The 20,572-nt window shown below is 46.7% G+C and overlaps 1 protein-coding gene across 3 annotated transcripts in view; it reads left to right on the forward strand.

Annotated features, from left to right (window-relative positions):
• Positions 1-20,572, forward strand: part of LOC136629094 (zinc finger protein 84-like) — a 341,525-nt gene that overhangs the window by 246,629 nt on the left and 74,324 nt on the right. The window contains exon 1 of one of the 3 annotated variants that reach the window (XM_066605220.1): positions 11,194-11,238. The exons of the other annotated variants lie outside the window; for them this stretch is intronic. The gene's annotated coding sequence lies outside the window, so the exon portion shown is untranslated. Of the gene's footprint in view, positions 1-11,193; positions 11,239-20,572 lie in introns of those variants that run through there. 3 annotated transcript variants of the gene reach the window in all.

Genomic DNA, 20,572 nt, shown 5'->3' on the forward strand with positions numbered 1-20,572 from the left:
CACAATACACATACAGTACAGGAGCGTGTACATTACACACATACAGCTCTGCTACATCCACAATACACATACAGTACAGGAGCGTGTACATTACACACATACAGCTCTGCTACATCCACAATACACATACAGTACAGGAGCGTGTACATTACACACATACAGCTCTGCTACATCCACAATGCACATACAGTACAGGAGCGTGTACATTACACACATACAGCTCTGCTACATCCACAGTACACATACAGGACAGGAGCGTGTACATTACACACATACAGCTCTGCTACATCCACAATACACATACAGTACAGGAGCGTGTACATTACACACATACAGCTCTGCTACATCCACAATACATATACAGTACAGGAGCGGGTACATTACACACATACAGCTCTGCTACATCCACAATACACATACAGTACAGGAGCGTGTACATTACACACATACAGCTCTGCTACATCCACAATACACATACAGTACAGGAGCGTGTACATTACACACATACAGCTCTGCTACATCCACAATACACATACAGTACAGGAGCGTGTACATTACACACATACAGCTCTGCTGCATCCACAACACACATACAGTACAGGAGCGTGTACATTACACACATACAGCTCTGCTACATCCACATTGCATATACAGTACAGGAGCGTGTACATTACACACATACAGCTCTGCTACATCCACAATACACATACAGTATAGGAGCGTGTACATTACACACATACAGCTCTGCTACATCCACAATACACATACAGTACAGGAGCGTGTACATTACACACATACAGCTCTGCTACATCCACAATACACATACAGTACAGGAGCGTGTACATTACACACATACAGCTCTGCTACATCCACAATACACATACAGTACAGGAGCGTGTACATTACACACATACAGCTCTGCTACATCCACAATACACATACAGTACAGGAGCGTGTACATTACACACATACAGCTCTGCTACATCCACAATACACATACAGTACAGGAGCCTGTACATTACACACATACAGCTCTGCTACATCCACAATACACATACAGTACAGGAGCGTGTACATTACACATACAGCTCTGCTACATCCACAATACACATACAGTACAGGAGCATGTACATTACACACATACAGCTCTGCTACATCCACAATACACATACAGTACAGGAGCGTGTACATCACACATACAGCTCTGCTACATCCACAATACACATACAGTACAGGAGCATGTACATTACACACATACAGCTCTGCTACATCCACAATACACATACAGTACAGGAGCGTGTACATTACACACATACAGCTCTGCTACATCCACAATACACATACAGTACAGGAGCGTGTACATTACACACATACAGCTCTGCTACATCCACAATACACCTACAGTACAGGAGCGTGTACATTACACACATACAGCTCTGCTACATCCACAATACACATACAGTACAGGAGCGTGTACATTACACACATACAGCTCTGCTACATCCACAATACACATACAGTACAGGAGCGTGTACATTACACACATACAGCTCTGCTACATCCACAATACACATACAGTACAGGAGCGTGTACATTACACACATACAGCTCTGCTACATCCACAATACACATACAGTACAGGAGCGTGTACATTACACACACACAGCTCTGCTACATCCACAATACACATACAGTACAGGAGCGCGTACATTACACACATACAGCTCTGCTACATCCACAATACACATACAGTACAGGAGCGTGCACATTACACACATACAGCTCTGCTACATCCACAATGCACATACAGTACAGGAGCGTGTACATTACACACATACAGCTCTGCTACATCCACAAAACACATACAGGACAGGAGCGTGTACATTACACACATACAGCTCTGCTACATCCACAATACACGGACAGTACAGGAGCGTGTACATTACACACATACAGCTCTGCTACATCCACAATACACATACAGTACAGGAGCGTGTACATTACACACATACAGCTCTGCTACATCCACAATACACATACAGTACAGGAGCGTGTACATTACACACATACAGCTCTGCTACATCCACAATACACACACAGTACAGGAGCATATACATTACACACATACAGCTCTGCTACATCCACAATACACATACAGTACAGGAGCGTGTACATTACACACATACAGCTCCGCTACATCCACAATACACATACAGTACAGGAGCGTGTACATTACACACATACAGCTCTGCTACATCCACAATACACATACAGTACAGGAGCGCGTACATTACACACATACAGCTCTGCTACATCCACAATACACATACAGTACGGGAGCATGTACATTACACACATACAGCTCTGCTACATCCACAATACACATACAGTACAGGAGCGTGTACATTACACACATACAGCTCTGCTACACCCACAATACACATACAGTACAGGAGCGTGTACATTACACATACAGCTCTGCTACATCCACAATACACATACAGTACAGGAGCGTATACATTACACACATACAGCTCTACTAATCCACAATACACATACAGTACAGGAGCGTGTACATTACACATACAGCTCTGCTACATCCACAATACACCTACAGTACAGGAGCGTGTACATTACACACATACAGCTCTGCTACATCCACAATACACATACAGTACAGGAGCGTGTACATTACACACATACAGCTCTGCTACATCCACAATACACATACAGTACAGGAGCGTGTACATTACACACATACAGCTCTGCTACATCCACAATACACATACAGTACAGGAGCATGTACATTACACACATACAGCTCTACTACATCCACAATACACATACAGTACAGGAGCGTGTACATTACACATACAGCTCTGCTACATCCACAATACACATACAGTACAGGAGCGTGTACATTACACACATACAGCTCTGCTACATCCACAACACACATACAGTACAGGAGCGTGTACATTACACACATACAGCTCTGCTACATCCACATTGCATATACAGTACAGGAGCGTGTACATTACACACATACAGCTCTGCTACATCCACAATACACATACAGTATAGGAGCGTGTACATTACACACATACAGCTCTGCTACATCCACAATACACATACAGTACAGGAGCGTGTACATTACACACATACAGCTCTGCTACATCCACAATACACATACAGTACAGGAGCGTGTACATTACACACATACAGCTCTGCTACATCCACAATACACATACAGTACAGGAGCGTGTACATTACACACATACAGCTCTGCTACATCCACAATACACATACAGTACAGGAGCGTGAACATTACACACATACAGCTCTGCTACATCCACAATACACATACAGTACAGGAGCGTGTACATTACACACATACAGCTCTGCTACATCCACAATACACATACAGTACAGGAGCGTGCACATTACACACATACAGCTCTGCTACACCCACAATACACATACAGTACAGGAGCGGGTACATTACACACATACAGCTCTGCTACATCCACAATACACATACAGTACAGGAGCGTGTACATTACACACATACAGCTCTGCTACATCCAGAATACACATACAGTACAGGAGCGTGTACATCACACACATACAGCTCTGCTACATCCACAATACACATACAGTACAGGAGCGTGTACATTACACACATACAGCTCTGCTACATCCACAATACACATACAGTACAGGAGCGTGTACATTACACACATACAGCTCTGCTACATCCACAATACACATACAGTACAGGGGCGTGTACATTACACACATACAGCTCTGCTCCATCCACAATACACATACAGTATAGGAGCGTGTACATTACACATACAGCTGTGCTACATCCACAATACACATACAGTACAGGAGCGTGTACATTACACACATACAGCTTTGCTACATCCACAATACACACACAGTACAGGGGCGTGTACATTACACACACACAGCTCTGCTACATCCACAGTACACATACAGTACAGGAGCGTGTACATTACACATACAGCTCTGCTACATCCACAATACACATACAGTACAGGAGCGTGTACATCACACACATACAGCTCTGCTACATCCACAACACACATACAGTACAGGAGCGTGTACATTACACACATACAGCTCTGCTCCATCCACAATACACATACAGTACAGGAGCGGGTACATTACACACATACAGCTCTGCTACATCCACCATACACATACAGTACAGGAGCATGTACATTACACACATACAGCTCTGCTACATCCACAATACACATACAGTACAGGAGCGTGTACATTACACACATACAGCTCTGCTACATCCACAATACACATACAGTACAGGAGCGTGTACATTACACACATACAGCTCTGCTACATCCACAATACACATACAGTACAGGAGCGTGTACATTACACACATACAGCTCTGCTACATCCACAATACACATACAGTACAGGAGCGTGTACATTACACACATACAGCTCTGCTACATCCACCATACACATACAGTACAGGAGCATGTACATTACACACATACAGCTCTGCTACATCCACAATACACGTACAGTACAGGAGCCTGTACATTACACACATACAGCTCTGCTACATCCACAATACACGTACAGTACAGGAGCATGTACATTACACATACAGCTCTGCTACATCCACAATACACATACAGTACAGGAGCGTGTACATTACACACATACAGCTCTGCTACATCCACAATACACATACAGTACAGGAGCGTGTACATTACACACATACAGCTCTGCTACATCCACAATACACATACAGTACTGGACCGTGTACATTACACACATACAGCTCTGCTACATCCACAATACACATACAGTACAGAAGCGTGTACATTACACACATACAGCTCTGCTACATCCACAATACACATACAGTACAGGAGCGTGTACATTACACACATACAGCTCTGCTACATCCACAATACACATACAGTACAGGAGCGTGCACATTACACACATACAGCTCTGCTACATCCACAATACACATACAGTACAGGAGCGTGTACATTACACACATACAGCTCTGCTACATCCACAATACACATACAGTACAGGAGCGTGTACATTACACACATACAGCTCTGCTACATCCACAATACACATACAGTACAGGAGCGTGTACATTACACACATACAGCTCTGCTACACCCACAATACACATACAGTACAGGAGCGTGTACATTACACATACAGCTCTGCTACATCCACAATACACATACAGTACAGGAGCGTGTACATTACACATACAGCTCTGCTACATCCACAATACACATACAGTACAGGAGCGTGTACATTACACACATACAGCTCTACTACATCCACAATACACATACAGTACAGGAGCGTGTACATTACACACATACAGCTCTGCTACATCCACAATACACATACAGTACAGGAGCGTGTACATTACACACATACAGCTCTGCTACATCCACAATACACATACAGTACAGGAGCGTGTACATTACACACATACAGCTCTGCTACATCCACAATACACATACAGTACAGGAGCGTGTACATTACACACATACAGCTCTGCTACATCCACAATACACATACAGTACAGGAGCATGTACATTACACACATACAGCTCTGCTACATCCACAATACACATACAGTACAGGAGCGTGTACATTACACACATACAGCTCTGCTACATCCACAATACACATACAGTACAGGAGCGTGTACATTACACACATACAGCTCTGCTACATCCACAATACACACACAGTACAGGAGCGTGTACATTACACATACAGCTCTGCTACATCCACAATACACACACAGTACAGGAGCGTGTACATTACACACATACAGCTCTGCTACATCCACACTACACATACAGTACAGGAGGGTGTACATTACACACATACAGCTCTGCTACATCCACAATACACACACAGTACAGGAGCGTGTACATTACACACATACAGCTCTGCTACATCCACAATAAACATACAGTACAGGAGCGTGTACATTACACATACAGCTCTGCTACATCCACAATACACATACAGTACAGGAGCGTGTACATTACACACATACAGCTCGGCTACATCCACAATACACATATAGTACAGGAGCGTATACATTACACACATACAGCTCTGCTACATCCACAATACACATACAGTGCAGGAGCGTGTACATTACACACATACAGCTCTGCTACATCCACAATACACATACAGTACAGGAGCGTGTGCATTACACACATACAGCTCTGCTACATCCACAATACACATACAGTACAGGAGCGCGTACATTACACACATACAGCTCTGCTACATCCACAATACACATACAGTACAGGAGCGTGTACATTACACACATACAGCTCTGCTACATCCACAGTACACATACAGTACAGGAGCGTGTACATTACACACATACAGCTCTGCTACATCCACAATACACATACAGTACAGGAGCGTGTACATTACACATACAGCTCTGCTACATCCACACTACACATACAGTACAGGAGCGTGTACATTACACACATACAGCTCTGCTACATCCACAATACACATACAGTACAGGAGCGTGTACATTACACATACAGCTCTGCTACATCCACAGTACACATACAGTACAGGAGCGTGTACATTGCACACATACAGCTCTGCTCCATCCACAGTACACATACAGTACAGGAGCGTGTACATTACACACATACAGCTCTGCTACATCCACAATACACATACAGTACAGGAGCGTGTACATTACACACATACAGCTCTGCTACATCCACAATACACATACAGTACAGGAGCGTGTACATTACACATACAGCTCTGCTACATCCACAATACACACACAGTACAGGAGCGTGTACATTACACACATACAGCTCTGCTACATCCACAATACACATACAGTACAGGAGCGTGTACATTACACACATACAGCTCTGCTACATCCACAATACACACACAGTACAGGAGCGTGTACATTACACACATATAGCTCTGCTACATCCACAATACACATACAGTACAGGAGCGTGCACATTACACACATACAGCTCTGCTACATCCACAATACACATATAGTACAGGAGCGTGTACATTACACACATACAGCTCTGCTACATCCACAATACACATACAGTACAGGAGCGTGTACATTACACACATACAGCTCTGCTACATCCACAATACACATACAGTACAGGAGTGTGTACATTACACACATACAGCTCTGCTACATCCACAATACACATACAGTACAGGAGCGTGTACATTACACATACAGCTCTGCTACATCCACAATACACACACAGTACAGGAGCGTGTACATTACACACATATAGCTCTGCTACATCCACAATACACATACAGTACAGGAGCGTGTACATTACACACATACAGCTCTGCTACATCCACAATACACATACAGTACAGGAGCGTGTACATTACACACATACAGCTCTGCTACATCCACAATACAGTACAGGAGCGTGTACATTACACATACAGTTCTACTACATCCACAATACACATACAGTACAGGAGCGTGTACATTACACACATACAGCTCTGCTACATCCACAATACACATACAGTACAGGAGCGTGTACATCACACACATACAGCTCTGCTACATCCACAATACACATACAGTACAGGAGCGTGTACATTACACACATACAGCTCTGCTACATCCACAATACACATACAGTACAGGAGCGTGTACATTACACACATACAGCTCTGCTACATCCACAATACACATACAGTACAGGAGCGTGTACATTACACACATACAGCTCTGCTACATCCACAATACACATACAGTACAGGAGCGTGTACATTACACACATACAGCTCTGCTACATCCACAATACACATACAGTACAGGAGCGTGTACATTACACACATACAGCTCTGCTACATCCACAATACACATACAGTACAGGAGCGTGTACATTACACACATACAGCTCTGCTACATCCACAATACACATACAGTACAGGAGCGTGTACATTACACACATACAGCTCTGCTACATCCACAATACACATACAGTACAGGAGCGTGTACATTACACACATACAGCTCTGCTACATCCACAATACACATACAGTACAGGGGCGTGTACATTACACATACAGCTCTGCTACATCCACAGTACACATACAGTACAGGAGCGTGTACATCACACACATACAGCTCTGCTACATCCACAACACACATACAGTACAGGAGCGCGTAACTTACACACATACAGCTCTGCTACATCCACAATACACATACAGTACAGGAGTGTGTACATTACACACATACAGCTCTGCTACATCCACAATACACATACAGTACAGGAGCGTGTACATTACACACATACAGCTCTGCTACATCCACAATACACATACAGTACAGGAGCGCGTACATTACACACATACAGCTCTGCTACATCCACAGTACACATACAGTACAGGAGCGTGTACATTACACACATACAGCTCTGCTACATCCACAATACACATACAGTACAGGAGCGTGTACATTACACACATACAGCTCTACTACATCCACAATACACATACAGTACAGGAGCGTGTACATTACACACATACAGCTCTGCTACATCCACAATACACATACAGTACAGGAGCGTGTACATTACACATATACAGCTCTGCTACATCCACCATACACATACAGTACAGGAGCGTGTACATTACACATACAGCTCTGCTACATCCACAATACACATACAGTACAGGAGCGCGTACATTACACACATACAGCTCTGCTACATCCACAATACACATACAGTACAGGAGTGTGTACATTACACACATACAGCTCTGCTACATCCACAATACACACACAGTACAGGAGCGTGTACATTACACACATACAGCTCTGCTACATCCACAATACACATACAGTACAGGAGCGTGTACATTACACACATACAGCTCTGCTACATCCACAATACACATACAGTACAGGAGCGTGTACATTACACACATACAGCTCTGCTACATCCACATTACACATACAGTACAGGAGCGTGTACATTACACATACAGCTCTACTACATCCACAATACACATACAGTACAGGAGCATGTACATTACACACATACAGCTCTGCTCCATCCACAATACACATACAGTACAGGGGCGTGTACATTACACACATACAGCTCTGCTACATCCACAATACACATACAGTACAGGGGCATGTACATTACACACATACAGCTCTGCTACATCCACAATACACATACAGTACAGGAGCGTGTACATTACACACATACAGCTCTGCTACATCCACAATACACATACAGTACAGGAGCGTGTACATTACACACATACAGCTCTGCTACATCCACAATACATATACAGTACAAGAGCGTTTACATTACACACATACAGCTCTGCTACATCCACAACACACATACAGTACAGGAGCGTGTACATTACACACATACAGCTCTGCTACATCCACAATACACATACAGTACAGGAGCGTGTACATTACACACATACAGCTCTGCTACATCCACAATACACATACAGTACAGGAGCATGTACATTACACATACAGCTCTGCTACATCCACAATACACATACAGTACAGGAGCGTGTACATTACACACATACAGCTGTGCTACATCCACAATACACATACAGTACAGGAGCGTGTACATTACACACATACAGCTCTGCTACATCCACAATACACATACAGTACAGGAGCGTGTACATTACACGCATACAGCTCTGCTACATCCACAACACACATACAGTACAGGAGCGTGTACATTACACACATACAGCTCTGCTACATCCACAGTACACATACAGTACAGGAGCGTGTACATCACACACATACAGCTCTGCTACATCCACATTACACATACAGTACAGGAGCGTGTACATTACACACATACAGCTCTGCTACATCCACAATACACACACAGTACAGGAGCGTGTACATTACACACATACAGCTCTGCTACATCCACAGTACACATACAGTACAGGGGCGTGTACATTACACACATACAGCTCTGCTACATCCACAATACACATATAGTACAGGAGCGTGTACATCACACACATACAGCTCTGCTACATCCACAGTACACATACAGTACAGGAGCGTGTACATTACACACATACAGTTCTGCTACATCCACAATACACATACAGTACAGGAGCGTGTACATCACACACATACAGCTCTGCTACATCCACAGTACACATACAGTACAGGAGCGTGTACATTACACACATACAGCTCTGCTACATCCACAATACACATACAGTACAGGAGCGTGTACATTACACACATACAGCTCTGCTACATCCACAATACACATACAGTACAGGAGCGTGTACATTACACACATACAGCTCTGCTACATCCACAATACACATACAGTACAGGAGCGTGTACATTACACACATACAGCTCTGCTACATCCACAATACACATACAGTACAGGAGCGTGTACATTACACACATACAGCTCTGCTACATCCACAATACACATACAGTACAGGAGCGTGTACATTACACACATACAGCTCTGCTACATCCACAATACACATACAGTACAGGAGCGTGTACATTACACACATACAGCTCTGCTACATCCACAATACACATACAGTACAGGAGCATGTACATTACACATACAGCTCTGCTACATCCACAATACACATACAGTACAGGAGCGTGTACATTACACACATACAGCTCTGCTACACCCACAATACACATACAGTACAGGAGCGTGAACATTACACACATACAGCTCTGCTACATCCACAATACACATACAGTACAGGAGCGTGTACATTACACACATACAGCTCTGCTACATCCACAATACACATACAGTACAGGAGCGTGTACATTACACACATACAGCTCTGCTACATCCACAATACACATACAGTACAGGAGCGTGTACATTACACATACAGCTCTGCTACACCCACAATACACATACAGTACAGGAGCGGGTACATTACACACATACAGCTCTGCTACATCCAATCATAGCCTGCACAGCAGAGTCCTGCCTTATCTAAACAGATTCCCTGATCATGTGATCCCCGACTCCTCCCACACAGTTGACTGATCACATGATGGTGACATCATCACAGGTCCTATACGCACACGGCTGCTGTCTGGCTCTGCAGGTGAAGGTATGTTTGTGTCTTTTCATGTTGGGGGCATTAAAGGGTCTTGTTATGTGAGAGCAGCCTGTCCAGCGGGTGCCCTGATGTTTATGGGGTGGCTGGATTATAGAAGCTGTTCCCATAGTCCTGCGCCCTCTGCTGGCGGTCAGGGGAGGCAGCTGTCAGAGGTGGGCCAGTCGCTAGGTTTGGGCCTTAAAGGGGTAGTCCCATCTCTGGAGTTCTGTTTCAATGTGTTCTGATGTCTGAACCCTGTACTGCCTCCTGAGATGTATATGTTCGGAATGCTCCTTTCTCCAGATATTGACTCCTCTGCCCTTTGCTTGTTTACTCCTCGTTGCCAGGGAAACAGACTGTCAGGGTGTAGTGCTGGGACTTGTAGTACTAAGGTTCCTAGCAGCACATCTCACCGGTTGGGATTAATTGAGCTGGCTTAGTGTGGTATTCCCCCGCAGCCAATCCCCTGTAGCCTGCAGCACATATAAACCAGCTCCGGTCAGCAGCTGATGCTGGCGCACATATAGACCAGCTCCGGTCAGCAGCTGATGCTGGCGCACATATAGACCAGCTCCGGTCAGCAGCTGATGCTGGCGCACATATAGACCAGCTCCGGTCAGCAGCTGATGCTGGCGCACATATAGACCAGCTCCGGTCAGCAGCTGATGCTGGCGCACATATAGACCAGCTCCGGTCAGCAGCTGATGCTCATCTTGTACTGTTTGGATGTATCTGTTTCGTTCCCACTCAGATCTGTGGTTGCATGTAGATCTGTTGTGTCTCTCTGCTTCCCTAAAGACGGTTTGAACACCTGTTGTCCTTGTCTGTATCTATGCAGCTCCCCTCTTCCCTTCTCCTGGCAGGTGCGGCCTCCAAACGTCTGATGTCTCACTCTGTGTGTCAGTTTGTGGATCCCTGACACAGTTCCCTATGTCAGCATGGTGGCTGACTGTCTATCCCCCTGGTATGGGGACACGTAGAGCTGTGAGCTTCATCTGTGTTCATGTGAGCTCTGGGTGGAGTTTGTGTGGTTTGCACTATATAAGCCAGTGCCTGTAGGTCAGTATCGTGTTATCTGTGCTGTACAGCTTGCTGTGTGACTTGTGTCCTGTTGTCTTAGCTGTTGCAGCTTGTGGTGTGAACTGTGTCCAGTGCCACTGGACTCCTGGTTAGTGTAGGGACTAGCGCTGTGGCCAGGAGCCGCGAGGTGGCCCGCTAGCTTCCATGTTTTGGTCGAAATGTCAACTAATGCCTGGTATTTATTTTGAACTTTACTACCTGCTACTAGTGTTTGGGTTGTGTCTGCTGTATGCCATGTATTCTGGCTCTGTGTGTCCTGGGGTTCTGTCCCTGTCATGTGTTTGTCCTGTTCTTGTGCGTGGTTCCTGGAATCAGCTAGGGCCTGGATCTGTAGACCGCTGGGCCGCACTTTATCAGGGCGATGTCCCCGCTCATCCTCCCTGTAGCACAGGGCCAGTTGTCTGCATCCTTGTGTGTATCCCTCTTTGGTCACGATGGTGTGGGCCCCGTGTTTATTAGTCCACACGATCGTAACACCACCTCTTCTATGGAACAAAATGGTAGGGCACAGCAGTAATTGGTGGCTGGACCAGGAAATTGTGTGTGTGTCCGTGCGTGTGTGCGTGCGCTCCGGAGATCCCAGCCACCAGATTTACTGCACAAGCGCCGGCCTCCTCTATCCATTTTCCTGGCTACCAGCAGTAAACAACCAGAGGAATCAATATCTGAAGTATCTTGAGAACGGAGCATTTTGGGAATAAACCTCTTAGGCTGGGTTCACACAGGGCGGATTTGCCGCGGTTTTGCCGCAGCAGATCCGCCCGCCGCAAAACCGCCCGTGGCCGCTAATCTCGGGATTAGTCAGCCATGTGGATGAGATTTCTCAGAAATCTCGTCCACACGGGACGGCTAATCCGCTGCGGTAAATCTGGTTGAAACCGCAGCTGCGGTTTCCACAGATTGGGCATGTCTGTTTAGGCTGGGTTCACACAGGGCAGATTTTCGCCGGAAGAACCGCCGCGGCGGCTTTGAAGCGGCTCGGCCGCATGCTTTTCCATTGCGGCCGGCGCTCCCATAGAGGAGAGCGCGGCTGCGACATAAATAAACAAAAAAGGAAAGGTAAGCAGACATGCTCAATCTTTGGAAGCTGCGGCGGCCGCAGCCGCGGTTTCAACCGCATTTACTGCAGCGGATTAGCCGTCCCGTGTGGACGAGATTTCTGAGAAATCTCATCCGCATGGCTGGCTAATCCTGAGATTAGCGGCCACGGGCGGTTTTGCCGCGGCAAATCCGCCCTGTGTGAACCCAGCCTAAGGGTGAGATCCTTGTCTTACCATTTCAGACCCCTTGATGTAGGATTCCTGAGGTGGGGTGCCCCTTTTAAACAAAAAATAGTTTTTTCCTATGGCCGCCTGCAGACGGGTGGGTCGGATCAGGCGGTGAGAATTCTCGCCGCGAGACCTGACCCGAGCGCCTGCGGGGAGCAGCGCATACTCACCCGCGCCGGGCGGCACCGGCTCTTTCATGTGCCAGCTGCCGGCGCAGACCGGAGTCGGCGGCCGGGTGAGTGACGTTTCTGTGCGGGGCTCGCAGAGCCCCGCACAGAAATAGGACATGCCGCGGTTTGTTTGCCGCGCGACATTTCGCACAGCCAAACCGCGGCCGTCTGCATAGGAGTGCGTATTGTAATGCACTCCTATGCCGGCTTTCAGTGGCGGAAATCCTGCGGGAAATTGCGCCGCGGGATTTCTGCCCGTGTGCAGGCGGCCTTTATCAGATTTGTTTGTCAAAGAAGTCCGGCATGAACAAACAAATAAGAAGAAATGCGGTAAAATAAACCGATAATCTGTGAATGCCCCGGGGCGAGGAATACAGTGAATGTACCACAAACATGCATGTATACATAACGCTAACTAATACACGATGAGTACAGGGCATAGAGGCTCCAGTCTGTCATTCATGTCAGTACGGGGCAGATGGTGCAGCTGGGAGGCTGATCATCATTAATGGGATAATTTAGTGCATAGAAGATACACGCATGACCGTATTACATGGCTAATATTAATGCGTGAGTCTGGTGTGTGGCGAGATGCTAAAGAACCTTGTATGAAAGTGATCTGAGCAGATATGTGAATGTTGTATACTTGTGATGTGTGCAGATAGTGGTATACTTATTAGTCCCGTAATCTAAGTACATGAGCACCTCTCATTGGTGGACAGTGACTAAAGCACTACAGGCTTAGACCAGTCCTTCATAGGGCTCATTCTACTTCCTGATGACACACCTGATCTGCGGAGAAACGTGTTGAAGTGTAAATACTAAATATGCAACTCCGATAACCTAGGTGCGCTGTCACCTGGTCCGCACTCTACATATCGGAGTTTACAGTAGGTAAGTGCCGAGCACCTACCACTGGGAGCCTCCCTAATGTCCAATATGGACTGATACTACACAGGGAATATATAGGAAGTGGCCTGTGGTCTTGGCCACCACCCAGTAATAGCGAATCATATATACTGGGTCCCCGTGGACAACATCTAGGGCACACCATCTGCCACTGAAGGGTTAAAGGATGCTAATTAGATCAATTTACCATGTATGAGGAAATCATAGAGAGGATTAAGTTTGTTTGCCACCATATAAATTGTGCAGTCTCTAAGCCAGGAAGAAAAGCAGGGCTATATACCCTGTTTTCCCCAAAATAAGCCCTAGCCTAATTTTCGGGTAGGCTTTAAATATATGCCCTATAGAGATGAGCGAGTGTACTCGGCCACACCCCTTTTTCGCCCGAGTACCGCGATTTTCGAGTACTTCTGTACTCCGGCGAAAAGATTCGGGGGGCGCTGTGGGTGAGTGGGGGGTTGCAGCGGGGAGTGGGGGGAGAGAGAGAGGGCTCCCCCCTGTTCCCCGCTGCTACCCCCCGCGCCGCCACGCCTCCCCCCGCCCCCCGAATCTTTTCACCCGAGTACTGAAGTACTCGAAAATAGCGGTACTCGATCGAGTAATTACTCGAAACGAGTACGTTCGCTCATCTCTAATGCCTTACCCAGAAAATAAGCCATATGTTACGATTGTGTGGGCAAAACTAAGCACGGGGCCCACACGATTGTGACCAAAGGGGACTGGGTACGCACACGGGTATCTGACCCTGTTCTACACGGGTGGTTGATCTAGCCCTACCTAAGCGGGGACATTGCCCCAATAAGGGCAGCCCAGCGGTCTTCGGATCTGGGCTCTAGCTGATCCTAGGAGCCAAGCACCAGAACAGGACGCATTCACATGCCACATGACAGGGACTGAACAACAGGACACACAGAGCCAGAAAACACAGCATACAGCAGCCACAATGCAAACACTAGTAGCGGGTAGTAAAGTTCAAAATAAATACTAGGTATTAGTTGACATCTTGTACAAAACATGAAAGCTAGCAGGCCAACTTCACGGCTCCTGGTTATACCGCTAGTCCCTACACTAACCAGGAGTCCAGCAGAATCGGACACAGTTCACACAGAATGCTGCAACAGGACAGGACACAGATAGCAGGTCACAAAGCAAGCTAACACAAAACTGACAGAATATAAGCGAACAAACGGACATGAACCAGCAAGACACAGATCACACAGCAAGCTTGCAACAAACAAGGATTCATGACTGCTCACCCTGAACACTAGACACAGACTGACCAGGAGCTGGGTTTATATGAGATTACCTAGCAGGAAGTACCACACCCAGCCAGCTCAATCAATTAGCCCTGTGAGGACTGTGCTGCTAGGAAGCCTAGAACTACAGATCCCAGCAGCACACGTAACACCACAGTTACACTATTTAAAAAAAAACAACTTTACCTGGCAGGCTCGGTCCCTCCCGCTGCTCTTTAGAGGTTTAGCGCAGTTCCGTTAGTCCTCTGACGCTAATACATCACTTCCTGGTTACGGGATTCATAAATCCTACCTCCAGGAAGAAATGGCTATGATTGATTCTTTGACCACTAGTCAGCCAATCAATGCAGCATTGGATGAACCAATGTGATGGCCGTGATTGGTTTATCCAGCGCTGCATTGATTGTCTGAGCAGATGTCAAAGAACCTATCACAGCCATAGCTACCTGGAGGCGGGATTTTTGAATCCTGTAACCAGGAAGTGATGTATGAGTGGCCGAGGACTGCGGGAAGTGTGCCGAAGCTGTGAAGAGCAGCTGAAGGTTCCTGGACTTAGCCTGCTAGGTAAGTATAATAAGACCTAGTGCCTTTTTTGGGGCAAAAATTAATATAAGACAGGGTCTTATATTTGGGACAGCGCGGTAGTAGTGGGGTGAGAGGGGATGGGATAGTGGCATCAGAGTTATTGTGATGCAAATATTCCTCTAATTTCTGTTAAATGGTGGGAACTAAAATAGGGTTAGTGAAAAGGGCTTCGTGTATCCATGTATATGAAATTCGCGTATAGGGAGTGAATAGAAACTCAGAAACGACTGCATTGTGGTCTGACCATGCATTTACTATGGCGGAAAAAGGATAAGGGAAAATGATGTGAGGGAGAACCGTGTAGAGCAGTGGTCCCCAACCTTTTTGGCACCAGCTACCGGCTTCAAGCAAGACCATTTTTACAAGGCCCGGCAGGGTTGGGCGGGACATGGGCGGGGCTTTGGTTATATGGGGCGGGGTTATGAAGGGAGTTGGAGTTTAGTGCATTCTTATTTAATTATGAGTATGACATTTAGAATGTCCTGGCAGTACACACATAGGGCAGTATATAATCTATCCCCCCCCCCCCAGCACACACATAGGGCAGCATATAATTTATCCCCCCCTCAGTAATAGACAGCCCCCACCCCTCAGTAATAGACAGCCCCCACCTCTCAGTAATTAGCAGCCCCTCCCCCTGAAATAAGTAGCCCCCTGCCCCTAGTAATAAGCAGCCCCCCAGTAATAAGCAGGTCCCCCCCCAGTAATAGGCAGCCCGCCCCCCAGTAATAGGCAGCCCCCCCAGTAATAAGCAGCCCCTTCCCCTGTAATAAGTAGCCCCCCCAGTAATAAGTAGCCCCCCCAGTAAGCAATCCCCCCAGTAATAGGCAGCCCTCTCCCAGTAATAGGCAGCCCTCCCCAGTAATAGGCAGCCCCCCCCCAGTAATAGGCAGCCCCCCCAGTAAGCAACACCCCCAGTAAGCAATCCCCCCAGTAATAGGCAGCCCTCCCCCAGTAATAGGTAGCCCCTTCCCCAGTAATAGGTAGCCCCTTCCCCAGTAATAGACAGCGCCCCACCCCCAGTAATAGGCAGCCCCCCTAGTAAGCAGCCCCTCCCCCTGTAATAAGTAGCCCCCCCCCCCAGTAATAAGCACCCCCCAGTAAGCAATCCCCCCAGTAACAGGCAGCCCTCCTACAAGTAACAGGCAGCCCTCCCCCAGTAATAGGCAGCCCTCCCCCAGTAATAGGCAGCCCCCACCCCAGTAATAGGCAGCCCCCACCCCAGTAATAGGCAGCCCCCCCCCAGTAATAAGCAGCCCCTTCCCCTGTAATAAGTAGCTCCCACCCCCCAGTAATAAGCAGCCCCCCCCCCAGTAAGCAACACCCCCAGTAATAAGCAGGTCCCCCCAGCCAGTAATAGGCTGCCCCTTCCCCAGTAATAAGCAGGTCTCCCCCCCCCCAGTAATAAGCAGGTCCCCCCCCAGTAATAGGCAGCCCCTTCCCCTGTAATAACCAGCCCCCCCAGTAATAACCAGCCCCCCCAGTAATAGTGAGCCCCTTCCCCTGTAATAAGTAGCCCCTCCCCCAGTAATAGGCAGCCCCCCCCAGTAATAGGCAGCCCCCCAACCCATATACTTACCTCCTCCCTGCTGTTGCTCTCTGTCTGCTTGCCCTGACGTCAGTGTGCAGCCCCGAACGCTTCCTCCCCGAGTCCTCTCCTGCGGAACTAATGAGCAGGGGACTTGGGGAGGAGAATCCTGGCTGCACAGACGTCCGTGTGTTCGCCGGGATCAGCGCGATTACCAGCGGGGAGCTGCGGCGCCCCCGCTAGTAATCGCTTCAGTGGTCAGCGGCGTCGGCACTCCGCGGGCCACATAGCACGAGGCAGCGGGCCGGATTCGCCCCGCGGGCCTTGTAATTAGAGCAAAAGTTCCTGGCGGTGCCGCGGACCGGCGCTAAACACCCAATGGCCCAGCCCCGGTCCGCGGCCCGGTGGTTCGGGACCCCTGGTGTAGAGAACCAACCTGATTTGCATATACCAGTAGGACAGCATAGCATCCGTGGTGATGATGGCGATCTTATGAAAACAGGTACGAGAGTCAAAAAGTGAAATGTGCCTCAATGTACTCTTTAACTTTACTATTATTATGACAGGAAGTGCACAGCAAGTGCGCCCCCAGAGAGTAGAATGATTAGTTAAGGGCATCAACCAAATGCCGAACTAATATAATCATACTTTACAGTTCTGGTATGAAGCCATGGTGTATCGGATCAAAATTATGCTGGATTTTGAAAGGTCGATGGGTGGAGCCTCTGGCGTTTGTTGACCCAGTATCTAGCTGGGTGCTGGGATAATAGGGACTGTTGTCTTGAGGTTGAAAAGTCGTCAAGTGGGATGTTTGCAGTACTGAGAATCTCTTGCTGCTCCGATAATGAACTTATGATGTGCTCTTGCCCTTCAATTTTAAGACAACATAAATGGGAAGCTCCATCGATATCGGCTCTGTACACTTTGTAGAGCCATGCTGATAGGACGTAATTGGCATCTACATTCAAGGGTGAATGGGGCTAAATCCGCAAAAAGCTGTACTTCTTGTTCAGTACCTGGAAGTCGAGAGATACATCTGTCAGCAAAAAGTATCAGCACCTCCTGTGGTAATCTGTTCCACTCATTGATCACCTCACTGTCCAATACCTAATCTGTATCTCTTCCCTTTCAGTTTCATCCCATTGCTTCTAGTATTTCCTTGTACAGATGAGAATAGGGCTGATCCCTCTGCACTGTGACGGCCCTTCAGATATTTGTAGACCGCTCTTAAGTCTTCTCTCAGCCTTCTTTTTTTAAAGCTAAACATTCCCAGATCCTTTAATCGTTCCTCAATGGACATAATTTGCAGACCGCTCACCATCTTGGTAACTCTTGTCTGAAGTTGCTCCAGTTTCTCTGTCTTTTTTAAATTGGGGTGCCCAGAACTGGAAACAGTATTCCAGATGAGGTCTGACTAAGGTCGCCTGCAGACGGCAGGGTCAGATCCGGCAGCGAGAATTCTCGCCACGGGACCTGACCCGAGTGTCTGCAGAGAGCAGCGCGTACTCACCCGCTCCCGCAGCTCCGGATCTTTCATGTGCCGGCTGCCGGAGCAGTAATCCTTTTGCTTAAAAGCCCCATAAATCCTTCTTTATTGCTTTTGGCCTTTGTTACAAGCCTCAATTCATTATTAGCTTTAGCTTTTCTGACACTTGCCCTACAGTTTCTGCAGACTGCATTATATTCTTCTTTAGATATCCCCCCCTCTTTCCATTTGATAAACATATTTTTCTTCCTGTTTAACATGTGTGCAAGTTCTGTGTTCATTCATCCTGGTCTCTTTAAACACTTCCCATTCTTCCTTCTTTTAGGGATTGTTAACAATTGTGCTTTGAGAATCTCATTTCGCAATATTTCCCAACCTTCTTGGACATTTCTGTCCTTAAGAACATCCAGCCATTGGATTCCTACTATCCTCTTTCGGAGTTCATTAAAATCTGCCTTTCTGAAATCCAACCTTGAGGTCTGAGTCTTCTCAGGTCTTCCTCCACTTTTTATCCAGAATTCAAGAATAGCATGACCACTGTTTTATGAGATCCCAGCAACAATCACTTCCTCAACCATTCCCTCCCTGTTGGTAAGAATTAGGCCCAAGATAGCAGATCCCCTTGTTCTCTCTTCTACCTTTTGGAAGATAAAGTTGTCAGCAAGAGCGGATGAGAATTTGTTGGATCCATTACTTTTACCTCCCATGATCACTTTTTTGAAAGCTTGGCCATCTGATGTAGAAAGAGTTCCTCCATATCTTCTGCTTGTCCAGGTGGCCTATAGTAAATGCCTACAATGGTGTCCTTTCTGTTGTTCTCTCCTTGTATTCTTACCCAAACTATTTCTACAGAACTCCCATACTCTGAAGCTTGAATCTCTGTGGAGATGAATGTTTTCCTAACATACAACACAATACCTGCTCCCCTTTTTATTAGGTTTGTTTCTTATATATAAATTGTATCCTTCAAGCCTTGTATTCCAATCATGTGTATCATGCCACCAAGTTTCCGTGATGCCTATGACATCATATTTCTCTTCCTGTGTTAGGAGCTCGAATTCTCCTTG

This window comes from Eleutherodactylus coqui, chromosome 5, assembly GCF_035609145.1.
Source record: "Eleutherodactylus coqui strain aEleCoq1 chromosome 5, aEleCoq1.hap1, whole genome shotgun sequence".
Lineage (NCBI taxonomy): Eukaryota > Metazoa > Chordata > Amphibia > Anura > Eleutherodactylidae > Eleutherodactylus > Eleutherodactylus coqui.